We start from the raw sequence: 10,073 nt of genomic DNA, 5'->3' as shown, positions 1-10,073 counted from the left end.
GGGAGAGCTGCCGAGAGAAGCAACTATTGGGAGCCGCTGGAGCCGCTGGTCCTGGCTAGGGAAGCGTCTAGAGCTGCTACTGCTGTCTGGAGTTGTACTGCCATCAGGTGCTGGCGAGGGTTCCTGGGATCGTCGCTCACCGTGTGCTAGTGGGAGTCACTGCAGCTAGAGCGGGCATGACAGCATTCATCAGGTCTGAAAGATGCTGAAGGGAACTGCCATGGGACTAATTTCCTGCTTAAAGGGCAGATATATCACATGGAATGTAGGATAGTAGTGGAAGGGATTGTATAGGTTAAGCTTCTATAACAAAGCAATTCCAGTAGTTATGTCTCAAATAGCATGGATGTTTATTTCTCTCGTCACAGTTCAAGAGGCAGTAGACAGTACATCGTGGGAAGGTGGGTGTGTTTCATGAAGTCTTCTACGTATCCAGTTTCTTCCAAAAGTGTTTCTCCCTCTCCCTCAGGTGTAGTCCTTGTCTGCATGCCAAAGTGGCCCAAATGGCACCACATCTGATACTTAGGCTGTGGATAAGGTAATGAAAATAAGTAGAAGATACATCACTTCCTTTTATGGAAAGTTGCACACTTCACTTGTGCTCGAAAACCATTGGTAAGAGCTTATCACATGAATAACCCACAGATAAGGAGGCATTTTTTTTCTAACTGAGCAACCATATGCTCAGCTAAAACTCAGGGATTGGTGTCTATTTCTAAAGGCAGAAGGCAAGATGTTGGAGAATGATTACCAGCCTTCACTACAATAAAAATGAGTATTTATAGAATCATCCATTCATCTAACCAACATGAATCCTATCATGTGGCTGACACTATTTTAAGTATTTGGATCATAGAGAAGAAAGACTCAGTAATTACCCTCAAAGTTCTCACAGTGTAAGAGATGTCTAAATAGATGGGTTGTAATAACATGTGAAGTTATAAAAGTACTGTGAACAAAATATCATGGGATCACAGAAGAAATATCAAGTTACCGCCTGAGGGGATTATGAAAGGTTTTATTGAGTTGGAATGTAAATAGAGTCGTGAAGAATAACTAGGCATTCACCAGACAGAAAAAGAAAGGCACTATAAGCAGAGCCAGTCCCTTGACATCCATGGCATGTCCAAGACTGGTTGAATTTATGATACAACCTACGGAAACGGGAGGCTCAGAACCCAGCCCTCAGAATTTGGAGGAAAATGTAGCTTGAAGAAAAAACAAGAAAGAAATTGCTTAGTGTAAAATGTATAAATCATGCATGTATTTATGAAGTTAATTTAAAGTGTCATTTAAAATTATAGATACAAAATATGACTGTCTAAATTTTAAATATGGGCAGTGTGAAAATCAACAGAGTATTGTCTCCTGACGCCTTTCTAGATATTGCTACCTTGACTCACCTTCCACTCATTGTTCCTTTAATATCACTCTGTTAAGATTCACCCACAAGACATTTTCTGAAATAACACTCCATACCTCTAAAGCAAGCTTTTCCTTAAGTCTTAACCTTTTCTATAAATTTAAGGGCATTATGCCCTTTAATTTAATGACAAATTTATATGTTGCATTTTTTTGGAATGGTATCACAAGGGTATTTTATTTCTACACTTACTTCCAGGGTTCAGTTACATCATTTTCTTTTTAATCAGATGACTTAAACAAAATAACATTTCATAGACCTACTGAGAGGAAAGAATTCTTTGTGGTTAGACATATTAGAGAAAACGAATACTGATCTCGAAATAGAAAATTTTGTATGTTTTATTGCAGTACCAAAAGCTCTAAAATAAAATGAGGGAGAAGCATACCCAAATTAATTCCCTCTGATAAACTGATTATGTCTGTTTCTACTCAGATTTTTGACTGAATTCACTACCCTCTCCACCCACTTTTGATGAAATCGTTTTTGTAGATATAACTACTGTGCAGCACATTCTTAAATTCTCTGCAAAATTTTTTAAAAAGGAATTAAAAGTCGATTGTATTGTGAACCGTATCTAATATAGCATTTCCTGCCATTTTACCGAAGACAATGGAATAATAAAACCATCAGGAAATTCGTGTTTTTAAAGCCTTAATTAACTTCGTGCCATAACACCCTGAGAGTTAAGACTCGTAGGCAATGCACTTTGTCCACATGGTTCTGGAATAATCATTTCTATACTTCTGCTTGGAAAGGAGGAGCGAGGTAACTGACAGGCTTCTACTGAGTGAGTATGTGTTTGGAAATGGGGAATAAGACTGGATTAATCCTCCAATTACGCAGTAGAATAAAGATTCAATACGCCTAATGAGGTGAAAAAGAACCAGTTAAAAATTGCCTTAATGTTCTAAAATTATTTTCAATAATGATTATTAATGCATTATGGGATTTGTGGGACTTTAGAGAAAGCCAGATTCTATATTCTATATTGTTACAAGTTTTTGCAGTCTTTAAAAATGTTGGCAAAAATGTTTATAATTCAATAATCACTAGAAATAATCCTGAAAAGAAATTAGAATGGAAGTAATTGAAAAAATGTGAAAGAAAATGTAGTTTTTATTTACATTCTCTTTTTTAGCTTTTACTTATATCTTAACTAATTTTATTACATTACAAGTAGATTTTTATAGAATTTTGTAAAAACATTCAATGACTTCATAGATCTTAAAAAAAATTCATAGAGGTGTCCATCAGAACATATTGGGTTATGCTGTGAAAACCAACAATTAGAAAGCTTTCAGTGGTTTGGAAGAGTGAAACTTACTCCTTAACCGTGCTACACGCCCTCTGTGGGTTGGCAAGGTTGATGGCGGCACCATCTCGACACAAGCTTCCATGATCACACAATTAAGTGTAAGAGAATATGGCATGCATGTTCTGGGATTTAATACTTCTGCCTGGAAGTGACACACAGCAATTCCATTTATGTTTTATTGGCCAAAGCAAGCCACAAGGAATATCTGACTTCAAGTGGCAGGTAAGTCCAATCATACCACATGTCTGGAATAAAATACTGAACATCTGTGAATAGCCCTAGTGACTAAGAGAACCTACCCTTTGAGTCATAAATATTCAGGTCACTGTCCTTTCCACATGCAATATATACTTACTTCTCCTAGGAGAAAGAACACCCAAAAGCTCCATCTGATTTTTAGTCAGCTCCAAGTCCAGTGCTTTGAAATAATTTGTATTAAGTCCAGTGTGTTTTTTCTTGATTTGAAAATCAGAGAAAAAGAAAAGTTATCTATCCCTAATAAACACTACATAAGTAATGAATGAGGGAAAACATAATAGTGACCAAACAGCCCCATTCTGGTGCTACAGACAGTTAGCAATCCTGATAAGGAACCCCTACCCTTGGAAGTGGGTTGGGGGAAGTGGTCCTTCATTAGGCTCCTAGTCTACGCCCTCAGAGGAGCTTCTTCAGGTGACTGGACACTCTTATTCCTTGACTCCATGGCTACATCTCTGGAGCTGGGCAGATATCTCAGTTGGCCTCCTGTCTCTAGAAGATTGAGGTCCCAAAGTCCATTTTAAGTATTTAATAGTCATACTCTTTTTTTAGTTCAGACTGTTGATATTTTAGTCAGTATACTAACTCTTTTAACTCTTTTAAAAACTAGGGCTGCTGGAGTGGAGGGGGGCAGGAGGGATGGGGTGGCTGGGTGATGGACACTGGGGAGGTATGTGCTATGGTGAGCACTGTGAATTGTGTAAGACTGAGGAATCACAGACTTGTAACCCCTGAAACAAATAATACATTATACATTATAAAAATAAATAAATAAATAAATCTTAGTTCTACTCTGGGGCACCTAGGTGGTTTAGTCGGTTAAGCCTCCAACTCTCGATTTCGGCTCAAGTCATGATCTTAAGGTCTTGAGATGAAGCCCAGAGTTGGGCTCTGCACTCAGCAGGTGTCGACTTGAGATTCTCTCTCTCCTTCTCCTTCTGCCCCTCCCCTGCTCACCCGAGCTCTCTCTCTCTCACTCTCTCTCTCTCTCAAATAAATAAAATCTTAAAAAGAAAACTTAGTTGTGTTATCTATTTAATAATAGTCAACTCCACGTGCTATAATTCTTTTAGATACATGCCTTTCTCTAGATTTAATTAGAGGTATCTTGAACCTCTAAGGTGTTCATGACATGACTAAAACTTTTACCTTTTCTCCTTGAGCTATTACTGAGCACCTAAACTTAAAGAATTTAACAACGTGAAGACTTACACACTTTATTTGATCCATTCTGTAGAACCCAAGTTTTATTCAGTTGTGTTGAGAAGTTTCCTTTCCAAATTGACAATACTAGATTCCTGAACCCTCTATGTCCTTTTTATTCCTGCTAGGAAATTTGCTACTTCTTTCTGAACATATTTCTTTTCAAATTTCAGTCCTATAAATAACATTTAATCCATGTTACTACTATTCTGTTGTCCAACCTGTTTACCTGAACAGACTCATTAGAGACATTGTCTTCCTTTTAAGTTATCTCAGATAAGCATTTTATCAAATATTTTGCAAATATAAAACCTATTATTCTTTGCATATAGTAAAGATTTGGTATGTATCTACCGGTATACTGGTAAAAATAAAAGATATCCATTCATTTATTTACACATCTATTCAATTAATTTACACGCAAATATGTATTAGGTACTTATCCAATATCACATGTGCCTCTGAAATACAAACCATATATTATAGTAAATAGCAAGGCATAATATTCTTTTTTAAAAAAAGATTTTATTTATTTATTAGAAAGGGAGAGAGAGCACAAGAGCTGGGAGGATCAGAGGGGTTGGGAGAAGCAGACTCCCTGCCAAGCAGAGAGCCTGACGCGGGGTTCGGGGCTCAGTCCTGGGACTCCGGGATCGTGACCTGAGCCAAAGGCAGATGCTTAACCGACTGAGCCACCCGGCACCCCAAGACATAATATTCTTCACTATCACATGTATCATTAAAAGGAGTATACATAAACATGCTCACTGGAAGTTTGAATATTTTCAAATTCTCATGTATTGATTATTATGTACCAAACATGATTTAAGGAGTTTGAATGAATTGAATCATTTAATCAACACTGAAGACATACCTATTTGAATGCTGAATTAAAAAAAAAAAGTTCTTAGTGATTTATGGAATTAAAATTTTTTTCTTAATATACTCCCATGAAATATACAGTGAAATTACATTTAATAGTGTTGGTTTTAACAAAACAGTCTTGAATTACTAAAGTCAGAATTATGCATACATTTTAGCTTCTTACTCATTTTCTCCTTCTTGGTTATGTTTAATATTTTTCACAGATTTTAAAAATCTGTAATACCTAGTTATTTAATAATACTGTGGCACTGGTTCTCAATCTGCGACAATTTTGTTCCCCACTGGACATTTGGCAATATCTAGAGGCATTTTTGGTTGTTATTACTTGAGGGAACCGGGGGAGAAAGATACTGGCATTTTATGGATCGAGGCCAGGGATACTGTTAAATATCCCATGATGACCCCCCAAACAAAGAATTATCCAGCCCAAAATGTCAATAGTTCCGAAGTTGAAAAGCCCTGTACTGGAATATTCTACTGACTTTGACCTTTATTGTAGCTCTCCAATTTTTGGAAGTGAAAGCTGATTTTAGGAAGCCTCACAGGCTGTCATTTAAGGTACATGACAGGTCATCACATGGTGAGCACTGAGAAAGACGAATCTGGCAAGAGGGGTTCTCAGGAATTTATATCGTGTTTTAAAATTCTAAGTCCTATGCAGGCTCTTTCCTAAAAAGCCATACAATCGTAAGGTTGGAAGAAATGTAGCTAATGTGACCACGCCTGACCTCTCACCCATGCAGCAATACCCTCTGCATCACCTTCACCCATGGCCCCAAATCAGGTGATTTTCCACCTGGAACACTTCCAGTGATACTGTTGATCAGCTCTGAAGAATCTGAATGTCTGTGAAGCCTACACTTTCTTCCTGTTATTTTGCCCTTCAATTCCGGAGTAAGTGTGGACAAGTTTATTCCCTATGCTGTATGGCATTCCAATATTTAAAAATCACTATTGTGCCAACACTACTTATCCCCACCACTCTTTTTGCCCCCATTTTCCACGTTCATATACCTTCAGGGTATGCTACCATTCTTCTAGGTAGCACCCCTACACTACATGGCTCAGGACCTAACAAAATATAGGTGTAGCTAATGGGTGCTGGGACAACCATCTTAGTCAGAATCCAGTTGTGATCCAAGTAATACAGGAGCCACCTGAGCTAGCGATCACTGTTATGCGGATACTATTTAGGTAGCCTAAGATTAAAAACGTACTTTTTAGCACCCACGCTATACTTTTAGTTCACATTGAACTGGATGGAACCTGAAGCTATTTTTTCTCCAATTTTTCATGCTCTAGTGTTGGCTCTGGAGCTAATAAAGATACTTAAAATCTTTTTTTTTTCCTTTTGACCCAGTGTTTTTTTTTTTTTTTTATTTCTGTTACTCTTTTATCCATTCCAAATTTTTAAAAAATTTTTTTGAGTATAGTTGAAATGCAATGTTACATTAATTTCAGGTGTACAACATTGTGATTGGACAAGTTTAAACATTATGTTATGCTCACCACTAAGTGTAGCTACCATCTGTCCCATTACATCACTATTATAGTATCATTGACTGTGTTCCTTATGCTGTGCCTTTTATTCCTGTGACTTATTCATTCCATAACTGGAAGCCTGTATGTATCTCCTACTTCCCTTCATTCATTTTGCCCATCCCACCACCCACCTCCCCTCTGGCAACTATCAGTTTATTCTCTGTATTCATAGGTCTGATTCTGCTTTTCGTTTATTAATTTGTTTTGTTTTTTTAGATTCCACATATGAGTGAAATCATATGGTATTTGTCTTTCTCAGTCTGCCTCATTTCAATTAGCATAATACCCTCTAAGTTAATATCTAAGATATTTCGAATCTTTGAATATCACAATAGCTAAAGAAAGAAAGGGACAAGGAGATGTAATGGGGTAATGAACACATACTGTAGATATGGATCCTTGCAGATTCAATTTGCAGCTCATAGGCTGGCTATCTGAATGTGGGAGGTTACTCAAGCTCTCAGGGCTTCAGTTTCCCCAAGTATAAAATGGGAATAATTTTACCTGCCTTATAAAATGGTAATAAGAATTAAGTGAGTGAAGATTTGTTAAACCACATAGAATGGTTTGACCTATAGCAAGTGCTCAATAAGTATGTGCTAAAACAGCAGCGCCTAGGTGGCTCGGTCAGTTAAGCGTCTGCCTTCGGCTCAGGTCATGATCCCAGGGTCCTGGTATGGAGCCCCGCATTGGGCTCCCTGCTCCGCGGGGAGCCCACTTCTCCGTCTCCCTCTGCTCCTCCCCACCTTCCCCACTCGTGCTCTCTCTCTCAAATAAATAAATAAAATCTTTAAAAAAATATATAAGTAACGTGCTAAAACAAGCAAACAAAATATATTTCCAATGAAATCATGATGAACAGAATCCCAAAGAAAACTAGTTCTTCCCAGATTCCAATAAAATGCACATTTCTTCTCTATACATAGAGAATAAAACTGACTTTTGACAGAAAGTAGTTGAGTCCATGGTATAATACTCTAACTCTTCATGATTAATATGTATCCTTCCCCAGTCTGACAACCACAGTAATCCTTATCAGCCATGAAAGCAGCATGAATCTTCCAATACTTTAAGAAATTGAAATGTGTGTGTTTTTAAAAGGTGGCATAATTTTCCTGCTGGGCTGCATTAGAACGGATTGCTCATGGGCATGTTCGCTGTTGAAATAGTACATCTACCACATAACATGGACCTAGATATTTCCCTAACCCCTTATTCAACCAATGTTTTCAGATATACTTGTTGACAGATTTTTTCCACATTAACACTTTCTGACTTAATTCAGTGGGATAATAGAATTCAGTGAGGGAAACTGATAACATGAATTGTGTAACATTATTGGGACATTGATGACTCCCCAGTATCTATTTAACTTGCATGTGTGAAACCCTTCCTTATTCTGCAAATCAGAACACACCTGCCATACTCTATTAAGCCTCAGAAAAGAATGGTGCTGAGCATCAGGGCAGAGAATGGATGTTCCCTCTCTTCCTTGGCAACAATAGTTATAAGCTGAGATGCAGTTTTTAGGCTTTCCCTGACACATACACCTGTTCTCTCCTTCCCAGCTTGAAGCCTTGCCCATATCCCCACTTACACATTCCATTGTTACGTTTCTTTGTCCCTGACAGCTGCTGATGTACTTGAATACCACTTATGCTTCTGCCGTCCTGCCTCTTTTTTTTTTTTAATTTAAATTTTTTTATTGTTATGTTAATCCCCATACATTACATCATTAGTTTTAAATATAGTGTTCCATGATTCATTGTTTGTGCATAACACCCAGTGCTCCATGCAGAACGTGCCCTCCTCAATACCCATCACCAGGCTAACCCATCCTCCCACCCCCTCCCCTCTAGAACCCTCAGTTTGTTTTTCAGAGTCCATTGTCTCTCATGGTTCTTCTCCCCCTCCGATTTCCCCCCCTTCATTCTTCCCCTCCTGCTACATTCTACTTCTTCTTTTTTTCTTTCTTAACATATATTGCATTATTTGTTTCAGAGGTACAGATCTGAGATTCAACAGTCTTGCACAATTCACAGCGCTTACCAGAACACATACCCTCCCCAGTGTCCATCACCCAGTCACCCCATCCCTCCCACCCCACCCCCCACTCCAGCAACCCTCAGTTTGTTTCCTGAGATTAAGAATTCCTCATATCAGTGAGGTCATATGATACATGTCTTTCTCTGTTTGACTTATTTCGCTCAGCATAATACCCTCCAGTTCCATCCACGTCGTTGCAAATGGCAAGATCTTATTCCTTTTGATGGCTGCATAATATTCCATTGTATATATATACCACATCTTCTTTATCCATTCATCTGTTGATGGACATCTTGGCTCTTTCCACAGTTTGGCTATTGTGGACATTGCTGCTATAAACATCGGGGTGCACGTAGCCTTTCGGGTCCCTACTTTTGTATCTTTGGGGTAAATACCCAGGAGTGCAATTGCTGGATCATATGGTAGCTCTCTTTTCAACTTTTTGAGGAACCTCCATACTGTTTTCCAGAGTGGCTGCACCAGCTTGCATTCCCACCAACAGTGTAGGAGGGTTCCCCTTTCTCCGCATCCCCGCCAACATCTGTCATTTCCTGACTTGTTAATTTTAGCCATTCTGACTGGTGTGAGGTGGTATCTCATTGAGGTTTTGATTTGGATTTCCCTGATGCCGAGCGATATTGAACACTTTTTCATGTGTCTGTTGGCCATTTGGATGTCTTCTTTGGAAAAATGTCTGTTCATGTCTTCTGCCCATTTCTTGATTGGATTCTTTGTTCTTTTGGTGTTGAGTTTGATGAGTTCTTTATAGATTTTGGATACTAGCCCTTTATCTGATATGTCATTTACATGTTACAGGTGTGATACCAAGCCTGGCAAAACTGAGTAACATAGGAAAATCTGATGGCTCTTCACTTTGAAAGTAGATGTCTGCACGCAGATGCAGGTTCTACCCACACCCGCACTGCCCCCCATTTTAGTAGCTTGGGACGTTTTTGAGTCTCGGTATAAACTGAAGGAATTCAAACTCTTACTGGCTGGAAGAATCTTAAGAGATTTTATTGGACACCCAAATTTTTCACTCAGATTTATAAGCAGGAATATTCGCATTTCCCTAATTCTCCAAAATTCCTTCCCTTTTCTATCACCATGGCAGTGAGAGTAATCAAAGGGACAATAGCATAGTTCTCTGATGTTACCTTGTTCAGAGGCCTTGGTTCACCCTGTGATTTGCCAAGATTTTTTACCACCATGAGTAAATTATACTTTACACTTTGAGGAAGCAAATTTCTTTAATTTTTTTTATACCATTAGCATTGGTTTCCTGAGAAAGTTTGAGAAAGAATTCTGGACATAACAGTGGTATTCTGAAGCATTAAATTCATTAATTGATTCAGATAAAAGTCATGAGACAAACTCCTATGCAGAGTTATATCTATT

The 10,073-nt window shown here is 38.3% G+C and overlaps 1 long non-coding RNA gene across 1 annotated transcript; it reads right to left on the bottom strand.

Annotated features, from left to right (window-relative positions):
- Positions 1 to 326: 326 nt before the first annotated feature.
- On the bottom strand, positions 327 to 2,931 carry LOC144380709 (uncharacterized). Its single transcript, XR_013444915.1, has 2 exons — positions 2,751 to 2,931; positions 327 to 527 (listed from the first exon to the last, which is right to left on the bottom strand). It is a non-coding gene; the product is annotated as an uncharacterized LOC144380709 (long non-coding RNA).
- Between the last annotated feature and the right edge of the window lie 7,142 nt (positions 2,932 to 10,073).

The sequence above is a fragment of the Halichoerus grypus genome, unplaced genomic scaffold, assembly GCF_964656455.1.
Source record: "Halichoerus grypus unplaced genomic scaffold, mHalGry1.hap1.1 HAP1_SCAFFOLD_99, whole genome shotgun sequence".
NCBI lineage: Eukaryota > Metazoa > Chordata > Mammalia > Carnivora > Phocidae > Halichoerus > Halichoerus grypus.
This window is presented reverse-complemented; position numbering and strand designations above follow the sequence as displayed.